Consider the following 18,162-nt stretch of genomic DNA (forward strand, 5'->3'; position numbering starts at 1 on the left):
TGTTCAACTAATTGCTAAGACATATAAGTTAGTTTACATTTATGGGAGATAATGCTTCCCATTTCTTATTTACATCACCTGAAAGCGAGAACAGGCGTTTGCATGGCTCTGTTGTTATCGGAGTTGCAAGGTATTTACCTGCCAGATATGCTAAACATTTGTATGCCCCTTCACACTTCAACCACCATTCCAGAGGACATGCTTCCATGCTGATAATGCTCATTTAAAAAATGTGTTAATTACATTTGTGACTGAACTCCTGGGGGGAGAATTGTATGTCTTCTGCTCTGTGATTTTAGCCACATTCTGCCACATATTTTGTGTTATGGTAGTCTCAGATGACAGTATATGTTGTTCGATTTAAGAACACTTTCACTGCAGATTTGACAAAATGCAAAGAAGGTACCAATGTGAGATTTCTAAAGATAGCTATCGCACTCAACGCAAGGTTCAAGAAACTGAAGTGCCTTCCAAAATCTGAGAGCAACAAGGTGTGGAACATGCTATCAGAAGCCTTAAAACAGCAACTGTCAGATGTGGAAACTACAGAACCCAAACCACCAAAAAAGAAAATCAACCTTCTGTTGATGGCATCCGACTCAAGATGATGAAAATGAATGTGCGGTGGTCTGCACTGCTTTGGATTGGTATCTAGCAGAACCCATCATTAGCAATTAATCACAACTATTTTTTTTAATCTCACGATTAATTCTGATTAACTTTTAATAATTTGTCAGCCCTACTCAAAAGTAACATTGACCTCTCTAATAGCAAAATAAATAATAATAATAAAACTTCACATTTCTTTAGAACCTTCCATCACAGGATCATAGAATATCAGGGTAGAAAGGGACCTCAGGAGGTCATCTAGTCCAACCCCCTGCTCAAAGCAGGACCAATCCCCAATTTTTGGCCTAGATTCCTAAATGGCCCATGCAAGGATTGAACTCACAACCCTGGGTTTAGTAGGCCAATGCTCAAACCACTGAGCTATCCCTTCCCCCCCATCTCTAACCATTTAACATTGATGAATTAAGTTCTTCACAGGGGTATTGAGATTAAGTATTATTCTCATTTTATAGATGAGTCATCAAGCAAAACCCTAAGAGAGGGGGTGAGTTTTGAACCTATATATTCTGCGTGGGCTGTCTTGCATAGGAAAGCCACCAGCTCATATGCATCAGGGCCAAAGTCCCATCTATACAATCCATAGCTCAAATTACAGACAATATATTGAGTATCTCTGTGGGGCAACCAGGGGACAGATTCCTCCCTCACAGAACATGGAGCAGTTGTACAGTTTCTCTGCTGTCACTACTGCAATTCTGAGACTACAGTGAGCCCTGCAGCCTTAGCATGTGCACGCTGTGGGACAAAAGAGGTTTATGGCAGTATCTATGTAGCAGCAACTTCTCTAGTCCTTTGTACCCCCACATTTCCTGTGTACTGATATGCAGGTGGGTGGAGACACAGTCTATGGGGGATGAATCCCCCACTCTGATTCTCCCAAATCCCACTCCCACAGCCTCCCCTAAACAAGGAAACCACATTGGTTCCACTGTCAGGGGAGCTTCATAGCTGTTGAGGAAGGACCAGTTTGTCTCCAAGAGACTGAGGCCAAAATTTCAAATTTGGATGCTGTAACTGAAGCACTTAAATCCATATAAATCCATAAATCCATATTTAGTCACCTAAATAAGCGGCCCACTTTTCAGATGTGTTGAGCAACCTTTAGTTGAGTGGGATCTGGCAGTGTTCAACTCCTTTGAAAAGCCCTTGAGGCACCCACCTTTGAAAAGTTGGCATAAGTGACTAACTCAAGGTCATATGGAGCATCTGCGGCAGATCTAGGAATAGAACTCAAGTGTCTGTCTTCCCAGGAACAGAACACAATACTATCCTTCCCCTCAGCATGCATTCCATTTTCATGATAGGTTACAATTTATATAATATTAAATGCACAAGAAAAAAAAACTTTGTCCTGGAAAATCTTCGTCAAAAGCCCTTGCACTTTTCAGTAAACCTGTGTCTTTACTTAACAAAGAGCTTTATCCTGTCTCCTGGTTTCAATTTTCTATTTGTAAAGGGTCCTCTTGTTAATTTTAACATGTTTCAGGAAACTATTTCCCATATACAGCATCTCCTTCCATTATCTGTGTATTTTTCCAGTAGTCTCACTCATAAACTTTTCAAACTAAGAGACAAAATCTTTCTTTTTATTGTGTTTCTTGGCTGGAGGTATTTCCAGGCAAAAGCAGTCCTTCTTTATAATACTTCAAACAATTGTCAGCCTACTGTTATTGCAATATTTCTGACATCTTCTATCCCCAGGCTATCTTTTGATAAGAAGTCTATTGCATAGCAGGTAGTAGTGTCTTTCCTTCAATATTCAACAATTTCCCCAAAGTTGGGTTACATAATAGCACATATTTTTTTTTCATTTCTGATGGTGATATCATTTATTAGTTTATTTGTGGCAGCTAATTATTACCTTTTGTAGATTTTATTTTTTTTTTCTAAAAAGCCCTTTATCATAGAATCATAGAATATCAGGGTTGGAAGGGACCTCAGGAGGCCATCTAGTCCAACCCCCTGCTCAAAGCAGGACCAAACCCCAACTAAATCATCCCAGCCAGGGCTTTGTCAAGCCTGACCTTAAAAACCTCTAAGGAAGGAGATTCCACCACCTCCGTAGGTAACGCATTCCAGTGTTTCACCACCCTCCTAGTGAAAAAGTTTTTCCTAATATCCAACCTAAACCTCCCCCACTGCAACTTGAGACCATTAGTCCTCCTTCTGTCATCAGCTACCACTGAGAACAATCTAGATCCATCCTCTTTGGAACCCCCTTTCAGGTAGTTGAAAGCAGCTATCAAATCCCCCCCTCATTCTTCTTTTCCGCAGATTAAACAATCCCAGTTCCCTCAGCCTCTCCTCATAAGTCATGTGTTCCAGTCCCCCAATCATTTTTGTTGCCCTACACTGGACTCTTTCAATTTTTCCACATCCTTCTTGTAGTGTGGGGCCCAAAACTGGACACAGTACTCCAGATGAGGCCTCACCAATGTCGAATAGAGGGAAACGATCACGTCCCTCGATCTGCTGGCAATGCCCCTACATATACATCCCACAATGCCATTGGCCTCTTGGCAACAAGGGCACACTGTTGACTCACATCCAGCGTCTCGTCCACTGTAACCCCTAGGTCCTTTTCTGCAGAACTGCTGCCGAGTCATTCGGTCCCTAGTCTGTAGCGGTGCATGGGATTCTGCTATCCTAAGTGCAGGACTCTGCACTTGTCCTTGTTGAACCTCATCAGATTTCTTTTGGCCCAATCCTCTAATTTGTCTAGGGCCCTCTGTATCCTATCCCTACCCTCCAGCGTATCTACCTCTCCTCCCAGTTTAGTGTCATCTGCAAACTTGCTGAGGGAGCAATCCACACCATCCTCCAGATCATTTATGAAGATATTGAACAAAACCGGCCCCAGGACCGACCCTTGGGGCACTCCACTTGATACCGGCTGCCAACTAGACATGGAGCCATTGATCACTACCCGTTGAGCCCGACAATCTAGCCAACTTTCTATCCACCTTATAGTCCATTTATCCAGCCCATACTTCTTTAACTTGCTGGCAAGAATACTGTGGGAGACCGTGTCAAAAGCTTTGCTAAAGTCAAGGAACAACACGTCCACTGCTTTCCCCTCATCCACAGAACCAGTTATCTCATCATAGAAGGCAATTAGATTAGTCAGGCATGACTTGCCCTTGGTGAATCCATGCTGACTGTTCCTGATCACTTTCCTCTCCTCTAAGTGCTTCAGAATTGATTCCTTGAGGACCTGCTCCATGATTTTTCCAGGAACTGAGGTGAGGCTGACTGGCCTGTAGTTCCCAGGATCCTCCTTCTTCCCTTTTTTAAAGATGGGCACTACATTAGCCTTTTTTCAGTCATCCGGGACTTCCCCCGATCGCCATGAGTTTTCAAAGATAATGGACAATGGCTCTGCAATCACATCCGCCAACTCCTTTAACACTCTCGGATGCAGCGCATCCAGCCCCATGGACTTGTGCTCGTCCAGCTTTTCTAAATAGTCCTGAACCACTTCTTTCTCCACAGAGGGCTGGTCACCTCCTCCCCATGCTGTGCTGCCCAGTGCAGTAGTCTGGGAGCTGACCTTGTTCATGAAGACAGAGGCAAAAAAAGCACTGAGTACATTAGCTTTTTCCACATCCTCTGTCACTAGGTTGCCTCCCTCATTCAGTAAGGGGCCCACACTTGCCTTGACTTTCTTCTTGTTGCTAACATACCTGAAGAAACCCTTCTTGTTACTCTTAACATCTCTTGCTAGATGCAACTCCAGGTGCGATTTGGCCTTCCTGATTTCACTCCTGCAAGCCCGAGCAATATTTTTATATTCTTCCCTGGTCATTTGTCCAATCTTCCACTTCTTGTAAGCTTCTTTTTTGTGTTTAAGATCAGCAAGGATTTCACTGTTAAGCCAAGCTGGTCGCCTGCCATATTTACTATTCTTTCTACACACTGGGATGGTTTGTCCCTGTAACCGCAATAAGGATTCTTTAAAATACAACCAGCTCTCCTGGACTCCTTTCCCCCTCATGTTATCCTGCCCATCAGTTCCCTGACGGAGTCAAAGTCTGCTTTTCTGAAGTCCAGGGTCCGTATTCTGCTGCTCTCCTTTCTTCCCTGTGTCAGGATCCTGAACTCGACCATCTCATGGTCACTGCCTCCCAGGTTCCCATCCACTTTAGCTTCCCCTACTAATTCTTCTCGGTTTGTGAGCAGCAGGTCAAGAAGAGCTCTGCCCCTAGTTGGTTCCTCCAGCACTTGCACTAGGAAATTGTCCCCTACACTTTCCAAAATCTTCCTGGATAGTCTGTGTACCGCTGTACTGCTCTCCCAGCAGATATCAGGCTGATTGAAGTCTACCATGAGAACCAGGGCCTGCGATCTAGTAACTTCTGTGAGTTGCCGGAAGAAAGCCTTATCCACCTCATCCCCCTGGTCTGGTGGTCTATAGCAGACTCCCACCACTACATCACCCTTGTTGCTCACACTTCTAAACTTAATCCAGAGGCACTCAGGTTTTTCTGCAGTTTCATACTGGAGCTCTGAGCAGTCGTACTGCTCCCTTATATACAGTGCAACTCCCCCACCTTTTCTGCCCTGCCTGTCCTTCCTGAACAGTTTATATCCATCCATGACAGTACTCCAGTCATGTGAGTTATCCCACCAAGTCTCTGTTATTGTGCTATCACTGTATATTGTATAGGCATCTCTGTTGGTGATGCTGGATCAATATGTTAAAAAATATATCAACCAACTTTCATGTGAAAAAAACTGTGAAAAACATAGAGATAAATCCCCAGCCACTACAAACTGGAATAGCTCCATTGAAGTTATATATCAGTTTATACCAGCTGAGGATCTGGCCTATTTTGTAATCTAATTAAAAATGTAATACTTATCTAACTAATTGTATCTCTGAATCTAGAGCCATCTAACAGGATGAATTTTAGAACAAAAAAGCAGATACATGGTTGGAACTTGGAGCATTGCCTATCTCTTTCTCCATGCTGAATATTTCCTTTCAGTCTTTCTGGTAGTTTGGTTTGGTTTGCTTTGGTTTGGTTTGGTTTGTGTTGTTTTTTTGAGGAAAACAGCTATTTTCATAATTAAAACCATTTCCAACTCCTGCCCTTAGGGGAAGCACAGCTATTGTATAAGACATACACAAGCCCTGGAAGCCTTCCAGATTCAAAATGTAAAGAGCTTCCTCCATATTCTGAGGTGAGATGATTCCCTTCAGATTCAGCTGCATAAAGATGATTTTGGCTTTACGTGTCTGTCCAGTCCCCTGCATCTTTCCATGGATGGAATCAATTCATCTGTTCCCCATCCTACACCCCATTTCGACTGCTGTATATTGTAATGATGAAATCAGGGGATTCACTGAACGTAGTCAGTGCTGCATCATCTAGCTTATTAGGACAACTGTTCTTTTTTCTATCTATCTATGATACCTATATGGTACCCATCACATAGTATCTGAGCATCTCCAAAATATTTTAAGCCTCATTCCCTTTCTTTTTTCCCAGTCTTTCTCTTAAAAACTTGATTCATTTATAGGGGTTGTTTAGTATTAGTTTGTGTGTATGTGTGTGTGAGAGAGAGAGAAAGAGAGAGACTGGGTGTGCTGTGCATCCACATGTGGATAACTTACTGAGGGAAAGTTAGATGCATTTAGCATTTAGCTCTGAAAGTGGTGAGATCTGTGGTCAGGCTTATTTCATGTAGAAGTGAGCTCCATAGTCTAGGTCCAGCTTCTCTGAACGTTCTGTGTGAGGATGTGATAGGGCAGTCTTCCCCCTTGAAGGTAGTAGTACCTAGCAGTCAGATCACTCTGGTCATGTGGCATGGTCCTTTATGATTTTGGGAGGATTTGATGTATGCAAAATACTTCAGAAATAAGAGGTATTGGTGGAGAGGAAGCAGGCCTAAACAGTATTTGGGAGAACATCAGTTACTGTTTTTTAAGGGCCCAGGACCAGGAACCTTACAGAGTGGGTGAGGCATGATTTCCTTTTCAGCTAACCAACTGGGAATGATCTTGAAGAAGACAGCTGCATATATTCTGTCTCATCCCTCAGAGAGGGACACCTTCAAGAGAAGGAGGTCTGCTGAGCCTGGGAGCAACTGGAGAAAACCATCTGAGGGAGAAGCTAGCTGAAACCCACAGCTGACCTGAGGTAAGTAGCACAGCCCTACAAGGGAGGAGAAGCTTGACTAAAATCCCCTCAGACCCAACAAGGAGGGTGGGGAAGATGTCTGAATCTGATGGGAGAGTATAAGGGCTGGGAAGGCCATGACCAAAACAGCCCTAGCCCCAAGAGAGTGGCTTGTTCAGACCCCTGAAGCTAAAGGGGAGCTCTTTCTAGGGAGCTGTTCATATCAGTGCTCTGTCTGGGGGAGACACTGTCCCACTGATATAGTTTCCACCTCTTGCGGAGATGGAGTAATTATGCAGATGGGAGACTGCTATCCCATCGGCATAGAGCATCTTCACCACACATGCTACAGCAGTGCAGCTGTACCCATGTAGGACTTCTAGTGTAGATCTGCCCATAGGTGCTTAGATGATAGCCAGCCTCTTCCCCTTCCCTTAGTCCTGCCTTGAGTGCAGGGGACTGGACTAGAAGACCTCTTGAGGTCCCTTCCAGTTGTACTATTCTACAATTCCAGTTCAAGTCAAGATGACACAGCTTGTTGCATTTAAATTTCAAATGAAAATTTTCGATGAAAACAGTTTCTCATGATTAAATACACTTAATACAAGATATATTCATGTGTGATCTTTTGGACAGTGAGGTTTTTTATTCTAGGACAGTTTTGACTATTTGAGGAACTATCCAACAAGCAGTGTTCTCAAATAATTTCTGTGGGTTCTATCCACAAACTCCTACACTCACATGCTCACCACCAGCCATCTGCTGGAGTTAAAATAAAAGCAAGTGTAAGAATGTTCAGGTAGAAGCATCCATCTACTAATAAAAACTGGAAAAACAAAACTGAAAACATAAAACTGAAAATAATATTACTTATGCAGGTGGTTGTCGTGACTCTTATGGCTTCATTTGGCTTCAGGAAGATGGTTTGTGGCTGGAAAGGTTAGCCAATGGCTTTCTCAGTTCAGCTGAATAACATTTTCTGACAGACTGGCTAAAGGTTGCTTGCTTGCAGCTGTCAAATAGAAGTGTTGCACACCACTTGTCTCCAGCCCAGTTGGGAGCGTGGATGAAGTGCAAGCCTTTTTGCAGATCATAGCTATCACAGGAGGCTGTGGTCCTGGAGTGAGAGGCAGTCAGCTAGGGTCAGTCGTATGGAAGGCTCTGATTGTTAGAACAGAGACCTAAACCTGGATTCTGTATTCATCAGGGACCCAATACTGTGGAAAACTTGTGTTGCGAAGCAGATGGGCTGTTGATTTGAAAAACAAAACAGTTTGATCTTTTTCAGGGCATGTGGCTTTATTTCCACATATGAGAAGTTCTGATAAAGCTTGTGTCAAAAATATAAAGGGAAGGGTAAACACCTTTAAAATCCCACTTCTGTCACCATGTCAAGGTTCCTTCCCTACTCTGAACTCTAGGGTACAGATGTGGGGACCTGCATGAAAACCTCCTAAGCTTACTTTTACCAACTTAGGTTAAAACTTCCCCAAGGTACAAACTAAACAGAGAGGTTAGGATGACAGACTGCACGGTTCAACAAAATCTGGAATTAGCCAGATTTGAGGCTGAGTAAAAACAAAAGGAACATGAAAGAAGGATAGAACTCATACGGATGGAGATGGATGCACACGCGGCCAGGGAAAAAGAAACGGAGGCTGCCCACAGGAGGGAAATGGAGGCAAGGAACAAAGAAATGGAGGCAAGGGACAAAGAGCTGGAGGAGAAGGAAAAAAAGAGGAAGCAAGTGGAGGAGAAGGAAAAAGAGAGGAAGCATGCACTGGAGATGGAGAAGGCAAAGGCTCAGCAGAATATACCAACAAACCCTAGCAATCCTTCTCCAGGTACCTCTTCCCCACCTACAAGGCAGGCGATGATACCGAGGCCTTCTTAGAAAACTTCGAAAGGGCCTGCCTTGGGTACAGCATCTCTACAGACCAATACATGGTAGAGCTGAGGCTGCAGCTCAGTGGACATTTAGCTGAGGTGGCAGCTGAAATGCCTAAGGAACACATGAACCAGTATGAACTGTTTAAAACCAAGGCGAGAGTCAGAACGGGGCTAACCCCCGAGCATTCCCGTCGGCGGTTCAAAGCCCTAAGGTGGAAACCAGACGTGTCATTTACCCGACATGCCTACCACATGGTGAAACATTGGGATGCCTGGATATCAGAAGCAAGTAATAAATCTCCAGAAGATTTGCCCTTCCTAATGCAAATGGAGCAGTTCTCTATTTCCTGAGGAAATAGAAAGATACATCCTAGACGGGAAGCCCAAAACTGAAATCGAGGCGGGGGAGATTGGAGCCAAATGGGTGGAGGTGGCAGAAAAGAAAAAAACTGGTTGCAGTTGGAGCGGATACCAGAAGGGACAACCTCAGACCACACCCTATTACCGGGGGCCGCCCAAGGTCCCACCTACCCCCAAAGAACCCTCCAGACACCTTATCGTCCCACCACACCATTCTCCAGCAACCCACCTCGCCCAAGTGACCCGTCAGCTGGGCAATGTTTTAAATGTAACGAGCTGGGGCATGTAAAGGCCAACTGCCCCAAGAACCCCAACAGATTACAGTTCATTGCACCGGAATCACCCCAGAGGTCCTCAGGCCCAGATACCTCCCAGATACCCCTGGAGCAGAGGGAAACTGTGAGTGTGGGCAGGAAGAAGGTCACCGCGTGGAGGGACACTGGAGCACAAGTGTCAGCTATCCATGCTTCCTTAGTGGACCCCAATTTAATTGACCCAGAGATCCAAGTGACGATTCAACCCTTCAAGTCAAACTCTTTCAATTTGCCTACAGCCAAGTTGCCTGTCCAGTACAAGGGCTGGTCAGGAACATGGACTTTTGCAGTCTGTGATGATTATCCCATCCCCATGCTGTTGGGGGAAGACTTGGCCAATCATGTGAAGCGAGCCAAGAGGGTGGGAATGGTCACCCACAGCCAGGCTAAACAAGCCGTCACACCTAGCTCTGTTCTGGAAACTTCTACCAGGACCCAGTCAGAGGTGGTGGACCCGGACACCAGGCCAATGTCTGCAACAGCAGTAGTGGATCCAGTCCCAGAGACCCAGACAGATCCAGTCCCAGAACCGGAACTGGCGGAGCAACTAGCACCAGACCCATTGCCAGCACTGAATCCAGTACTTGCAACCCCCCAACACCAAACGGCCCCACCGAACCTGAACCGGCAGCAGCCGATAACCCTACACAAGAGGCTCAGCCGGAGCCTGAGCCCCAACATAGTGCACCAGCGGAGAGCGGTTCACAGTCAATGGAAACAGCCCCATCCCCTACATCGCTTCCAGAGGAACCAAGTATAGGTCCACAATCCAATGAGGAACTGATGTCTCCAGCATCAGGGGAACAGTTCCAGACCGAACAGAAAGCAGATGAAAGCCTCCAGAAAGCTTGGATGGCGGCACGGAGCAACCCACCGCCTCTCAGCTCTTCTAATCAATCCAGGTTTGTTGTAGAAAGAGGACTTTTATACAAGGAAACTCCTTCTGGTAAGTAGCGGGTCAAGCTCTTGAGCTTAGCCCATGATCATCCTAGTGGCCATGCTGGGGTGAACAGAACCAAAGACCGTTTGGGGAGGTCATTCCATTGGGCAAGGATGTTTCTACCTATGTCCAGTCTTGTGAGGTATGCCAAAAAGTGGGAACACCCCAAGACCAGGTCAAAGCCCCTCTCCAGCCGCTCCCCATCATTGAAGTTCCATTTCAGCGAGTAGCTGTGGATATTCTGGGTCCTTTTCTGAATAAGACACCCAGAGGAAAGCAGTACATACTGACTTTCATGGATTTTGCCACCCGATGGCTGGAAGCAATAGCTCTAAGCAACCTCAGGGCTAAAAGTGTGTGCCAGGCACTAGCAGACATTTTTGCCAGGGTAGGTTGGCCCTCCAACATCCTTACAGATGTAGGAACTAATTTCCTGGTGGGAACTATCGAAAGCCTTTGGGAAGCTCATGGGGTAAATCACTTGGTTGCCACTCCTTACCACCATCAAACAAGTGGCATGGTGGAGAAGTTTAATGGAACTTTGGGGGCCATGATAAGTAAATTCATAAATGAGCACTCCAATGATTGGGACCTAGTGTTGCAGCAGTTGCTCTTTGCCTACAGAGCTGTACCACATCCCAGTTTAGGGTTTTCACCATTTGAACTTGTATATGGCCTTGAGGTTAAGGGGCCATTACAGTTGGTGAAGCAGCAATGGGAGGGATTTACACCTTCTCCAGGAACTAACATTCTGGACTTTGTAACCAACCTACAAAACACACTCCGAACCTCTCTAGCCCGTGCTAAAGAAAACCTACAGGATGCTCAAAAAGAGCAAAAAGTCTGGTATGATAAACATGCCAGAGAGCGTTCCTTCAAAGTAGGAGACCAGGTCATGGTCTTAAAGGCTCTCCAGGCCCATAAAATGGAAGCATCGTGGGAAGGGCCATTCACTTTCCAGGAGAGCCTGGGACTGTTAATTACATCATAGCATTCCCCACCTCCAACCGAAAGCCTAAGGTGTACCATATTAATTCTCTAAAGCCCTTTTATTCCAGAGAATTAAAGGTTTGTCAGTTTACAGCCCAGGGAGGCGATGACGCTGAGTGGCCTGAAGGTGTCTACTATGAAGGGAAAAGTGCTGGTGGTGTGGAAGAGGTGAACCTCTCCATGACCCTTGGGCGTATGCAGTGACAGCAGATCAAGGAGCTGTGCACTAGCTACGCACCAACGTTCTCAGCCACCCCAGGACTGACTGAATGGGCATACACTCCAATGATACAGGTAATGCTCACCCAATTAAAGTCCAACCTTACAGGGTGTCTCCCCAAGCTAAAACTGCTATAGAATGGGAGATCCAGGATATGCTACAGATGGGGGTAATCCGTCCCTCTGGCAGTGCATGGGCATCTCCAGTGGTTCTAGTTCCCAAACCAGATGGGGAGATATGTTTTTGCGTGGACTATTGTAAGCTAAATGCTGTAACTCGCCCTGACAACTATCCAACGCCAGGCACAGATGAACTATTAGAGAAACTGGGACAGGCCCAGTTCATCTCTACCTTGGACTTAACCAAGGGGTACTGGCAGGTACCGCTAGATGAATCCACCAAGGAAAGGTCAGCCTTCACCACACATGTCGGGCTGTATGAATTTAATGTACTCCCTTTCGGGCTGCGGAATGCACCCGCCACCTTCCAAAGACTTGTCGATGGTCTTCTGGCAGGATTAGGGGAATATGCAGTTGCCTACCTTGACGATGTGGCCATATTTTTGGATTCCTGGGCAGAACACCTGGAACATCTACAAAAAGTCTTCGAGCGCATAAGGGAGGCAGGACTAACTGTTAAGGCTAAGACGTGTCAAATAGGCCTAAACTGAGTGACTTACCTTGGACACCAGGTGGGTCAAGGAACTATCAACCCCCTACAGGCCAAAGTGGATGCTATCCAAAAGTGGCCTGTCCCAAAGTCAAAGAAACAGGTTCAATCCTTCTTAGGCTTGGCCGGTTATTACAGGCGATTTGTAGCACAATACAGCCAAATCGCTGCCCCACTGACAGACCTAACCAAAAAGAAACAGCCAAATGCCATTCAGTGGACCGAAGAGTGTCAGAAGGCCTTTAACCAGCTTAAAGTGACACTCATGTCTGACCCTGTACTAAGGGCCCCAGACTTTGACAAACCGTTCCTAGTAACCACCGATGCATGCGAGCATGGTGTGGGAGCAGTTTTAATGCAGGAAGGACCAGAGCAAGAATTCCACCCTGTAGTGTTTCTCAGCAAGAAGCTGTCTGAGAGGGAAAGCAACTGGTCAGTCAGTGAAAAAGAATGTTACGCCATTGTCTATGCTCTGGAAAAGCTACACCCATACGTTTGGCGATGGTGTTTCCACCTGCAAACCGACCATGCTGCGCTACAGTGGCTTCATACTGCCAAGGGAAATAACAAAAAACTTATTTGGTGGAGTTTAGCTCTCCAAGATTTTGATTTCGACATCCAACACATCTCAGGAGCTTCTAACAAAGTGGCTGATGCGCTCTCCCGTGAAAGTTTCCCAGAATCAACTGGTTAAAATCATCCTTGAGATGTGGAAAATATTGTTAGTCTTTATATACTTGGTAGTATATTTAGAGGTGCATGTGTCTTATTAACTCTGTTTTTTCCTAGAGCTCCAGGAAGAAATTTCAGCCAGCATTTCCCCCTATCTGTGATTTGGGGGCGTGTCATAAATGTAAAGGGAAGGGTAAACACCTTTAAAATCCCTCCTGGCCAGACGAAAAACCTTTCACCTGTAAAGGGTTAAGAAGCTAGGATAACCTCGCTGGCACCTGACCACAATGACCAATGAGGAGACAAGATACTTTCAAAGCTGGAGGGGGAGAGAAACAAAGGGTCTGTGTCTGTCTGTGTGACACTTTTGGCCGGGGACAGAACAGGAATGGAGTCTTAGAACTTAGTAAGTAATCTAGCTAGATATGCGTTAGATTCTGTTTTGTTTAAATGGCTGAGAAAATAAGCTGTGCTGAATGGAATGGATATTCCTGTTTTTGTGTCTTTTTGTAACTTAAGGTTTTGTCGAGAGGGATTCTCTATGTTTTGAATCTAATTACCCTGTAAGGTATTTACCATCCTGATTTTACAGAGGTGATTCTTTTTACTTTTTCTTCAATTAAAATTCTTCTTTTAAGAAACTGATTGTTTTTTCATTGTTCTTAAGATCCAAGGGTTTGGGTCTGTGGTCACCTATGCAAATTGGTGAGGATTTTTATCAAACCTTCCCCAGGAACGGGGGGGTACAATATTTTGGTGAGGATTTTGGGGGGAAAGACATTTCCAAACGAACTGTTTCCCAATAAAATAATCCCAGTTAGACGTTTGGCGGTGGCAGCAAAAGTCCAAGGGCAAAAGGTAAAATAGTTTGTACCTTGGGGAAGTTTTAACCTAAGCTGGTAAAAGTAAGCTTAGGAGGTTTTCATGCAGGTCCCCACATCTGTACCCTAGAGTTCAGAGTGGGGAAGGAACCTTGACAGCTTGGCTGCCAGTTCTGTAACAGCTAAGGGAGAGAAAATAGAGCCCATCAGACTGAAGATGCTATTTGGTTCACATAGCAACTGGTGGGGCCAGCAGTAGGGAAGGAGAAGCAGCAACCCCATCATAAAAGCAACAGAAGAGTGGGGCACGCTATATTATCAACTCGAGATAAACAGCACCAAACTACCCCTTCAGCAATGTGGAGGGGTCAGTAGGAAGAGCCCTCCCTCAGCTCTTATCCAGGTGCATGTGATAATGTGTACAGTTCTCTGGCACCCACTGGAGGGGACATCTATGTCCACCTGCAACCTCATGGTCCATTGACTTGAATGGGAGCTGAATTAAGCCTATGCACTTCTAAAAATCCCACCCACTATTTTTCCATTACATTATGAATACACCTATGAATATATAGGCACAGCATATGGAATATGGCCCCATATTGATTTAAGTCAAGAGGAGTCTTGCAGTTGACTCTGATGGGACCAAGATGTTCTGAGTTGACTTCAGTGAGAACACAGTTAAACCAACACTAAGCAATCTTAAAAACCCCATCCATAATGTACAAAATGTTCTGGTGGTTTGAGTTTATGCTGGAAGTTAGGAATTCCAAAATTCTAATCCTATTTTAGAGGCGGATTCCCTTTGTAGACTTGGACAAGCCTCTTACCCTTCGACTCATTTTCCCACATCTATAAAGCAAGAACTCATTCTCCATTATCTCACAAGGGTATTGTAAGAATTTAGATAATGTTTATAAAGCATGTTGAACATGACATGTTATTTGAAAATCAGTCTTTGTCCATTCCACGCTTCTGATCTATTGCAGAATCTAAAAGGCAGGGCATGTCAAAGCCTGCACTGCGCAATCATTTGAAAACTCTTAAGGCAGTTTAAAATGTTAACCACTGTGATCCAACAGTATGATATCTTTAGCATGAATATTTTTAATTGGCTTGAAGCTGCCTTACCACTGAGGTTAGCTGGAGCTGTCAAGGTTTGTTGATATTCAGTAGGAGCAAATATTATTTCTATGTGCACTATTTAAGGGTGAAAACACAAAACTTGATATAGAAAGGTGTTGAGTCTAGGAACATCTTCATAAGCATATATCATCTTCATTTGGAAGCATACAAAAGTGCTTTCAAAAACCCAATTCAAAGCATTTGAATTGTTCACTTATGCAGAGACTCCCCTAATTCAATAAATAAGCGTTGAGTGAGGAACTATGCAGAAGGCTGGAATAGCAGCACAGATCCTTGTATGCCCTTGTTAGCATGTGCAGCCACTGGATTAGTGTAACCATGGAGCTGATAGCCATGCTACTTTCTCTCCACAGGCATACCTGTCTATGTGGAGCTCACAGGGAGCTCAGCTCTGTGGCAAGTAAGAAATGTTTAGTTCTCTTGCATTATTCTCTTCAAGCAATCTCCTCTATGCAGCAGAACCATCTGTGGTGTTGGCTCTTTCCAGAGCCTCAAATGTGCGTGGGTGAGTCATCTATTGAACGATGGGCTCAGTCCACTCTCCTGAAAGGTATTAAATGTCCTCAAGACTCATTAGCTTTAATGGAACTTGCTGGGGCTTAGCAGCCCACAAATGGACCTCTGCATGTTGAGGCTTGGTCTCTATATGAATAGTTCTCAGTGTAACTTTAGAGATGACTGCGTCTACTAAATCAATATATATTGAACCTTGTTTGTGCATTAAGTTTGATCAGAAGGGGTTTATTGTCTCTCCAGTGCATTATGGGTGAAATTAACAAGTGTGGGGAGGGCCAGAAAAAGGCTTAAGTGCCACTTATTCCTTCAAAATAGAGCTTCAGTGGGATACAGGTTTTGTGTTGGCTATTCAGCACTGGAGTAAACGTCTCCCAGATTAATAATCAAGTGAATCCCCATTAGTATAAGTGAGAATCAGTAGGAAAGTAGATTCCTAAATCTTAATTCTATCTCTGAAGAGGACATATAATAAAAGTTCTGCTCACTTGTTAAAATTGTCATGGTGTCTTTAAGAACAAGTTTAGGGATGTTCACTCTGGTATTTTGACCAATTTCCAATTTAGATAGTTACATTATACCTTTTTAGGACCTGATCCTATAACCACTTAGTTTGTGGAACTTCTACTGAAGTCACTGGGAGTTGTATGAATGAAATGGCTGCAAGATCAGGCTCTTAAATTATCAGCATCTTAAAATGTAAGCTTCTATGTTATCCCTTTACTTAAATTTCAATATTCTTACATTTGCACAGCTCTAAGTAACCTCCTTAAACCCTGCTTCCTGATGTTCACCTTACCTGGTGACTACAAGTCTTCTATACTTTTTCCCTAGAGTCTCAAACACATGTATTACTCTCTTCCTTTCCTTAAAGGGAACCATCTAATTTGGGTGAATATTGCCACCTTGAATTCGTATAAAGATGTTTTCTCAAAGCTAAACTAGGAGGTCTGAGAGAATAAATAAAGATCTTTTTGATCATGCTGTGATACTAAAAATACATTACTTTTAACATTGAGGAAAATAGTTTATTGATAATGTGCTTTCCTTTAGCACTTAACGTAGGGTTTCCAGATCTACTATACTAGTGACTATGGACTCTTTTTGAAATATACTTTGGCAATGTACCACCATCGCAAAATAATTTCACTATAAAGTGGAATCTTGTTCATCACACTGACTGGACAGTCTATTACAAACTACTATAAGTTGGAAAATGACAGCTAAGGTCTTGTCTAAATGGGGACACCCAGGAAAGTTAATCCAAATTGATTAGAATTGTGAACTTGAAGTGGATTAGTTAACCTGCATTAAATTCCTGTGTGGACATACTAATGCAGAATTAAAGTGACCTGAATTTGGCCAAAGTGAATTAAAGTAAACCAAATTAAGGCCACTAGCTCTGAATGAGGGTATCCACACGAAAACTTATCACAGTTTAAGTAATCTGGTTCAAATTCACATGGTTAAGGTACATCTACTCTATGATCACTACAGCAGCACAGCTGCAGCTTTGCCACTGTACTGTAGATACTACAGTGACGGAAGGGGTGTACCCCCTCAAGAAGTGGTAGCTAGGTTGATGGAGAAATTCTTCTATCAGCCTAGCTTCATCTATATTGAGGGCTAGGGTGACCTAACTACATCACACAGGGTGTGAATATTTTTTACATCCCTGAGTGATGTAGCCAGGTCAGCCTCAGATGTTAGATGTTTGCTGTGTTGTTGTAGCCTGTGTTGGTTTCAGGTTATGAGAGAGACAACGTAGGTGAGGTAGGTGGAAGGTATAAGCTTTCAAGCTACAGAGTGCCTCAAAAGTTTGTATCTTTCACCAACAGAACGTAGTCCAATAAAAGATATTGCCTCATATACTTTGTGTCTCAAATTTTAGGTGTAGACCAGGACCTAGATAATTTGGATTAATTTTCCTTGAGGTGCCCATGTAGGCTGAAGTAAAGAAGCACAATAAAAAAGTCCAGGCTACTGCATATACCACTGTTCTATGACCACATACTTTACAACTAGTTTGTTTTCAAGCTATTTACAATACATTAAATTTACTGATACATTAAAGTATGTTTTGTAAAAATAGTCTGATCTCAGCAGCTGCTATTAAATCTCTCCTAAAGGTTCAGAGTTTGTTTTTGTTTTAAATCTAAATTGGAATTTAGCCAGATTCCATCCTCAGGACTCTCTCACTAGTCCCATTAAAATAGCCTCGCATAGAATGTCTTCTAAGGGTTCAGTAAGGCTGTTATATAGGTATCTTTTCCACACCATTAATCTTGGCAAACAGGGAATATTGGCACAGAAAGCAGTAATTGGCCAGAGCTCTTATTAGAAAATTGCTGTCATAAATATAAAGGGAAGGGTAACCACTTTTCTGTATACAGTGCTATGAAATCCCTCCTGGCCAGAGGCAAAACCCTTTCACCTGTAAAGGGTTAAGAAGCTAAGGTAACCTCGCTGGCACCAGACCCAAAATGACCAATGAGGGGACAAGATACTTTCAAATCTGGAGGGGCAGGGGAACAAAGGGTTTTGTCTGTCTGTGTGATGCTTTTGCGGGGAACAGATCGGGAATGAAAGCCTTACAACTCCTGTAAAGTTAGTAAGTAATCTAGCTAGACAATGCGTTAGATTTTCTTTTGTTTAATGGCTTGTAAAATAAGCTGTGCTGGAGGGAATGTGTATTCCTGTTTTGTGTCTTTTTGTAACTTAAGGTTTTGCCTAGAGGGATTCTCTATGTTTTGAATCTGATTACCCTGTAAAGTATGTACCATCCTGATTTTACAGAGGTGATTCTTTTACCTTTTCGTTAAATAAAATTCTTTTAAGTACCTGATTGATTTTTCATTGTTTCAAGGGTTTGGGT

The sequence above is a fragment of the Eretmochelys imbricata genome, chromosome 4, assembly GCF_965152235.1.
Source record: "Eretmochelys imbricata isolate rEreImb1 chromosome 4, rEreImb1.hap1, whole genome shotgun sequence".
Classification (NCBI taxonomy): Eukaryota; Metazoa; Chordata; order Testudines; family Cheloniidae; genus Eretmochelys; species Eretmochelys imbricata.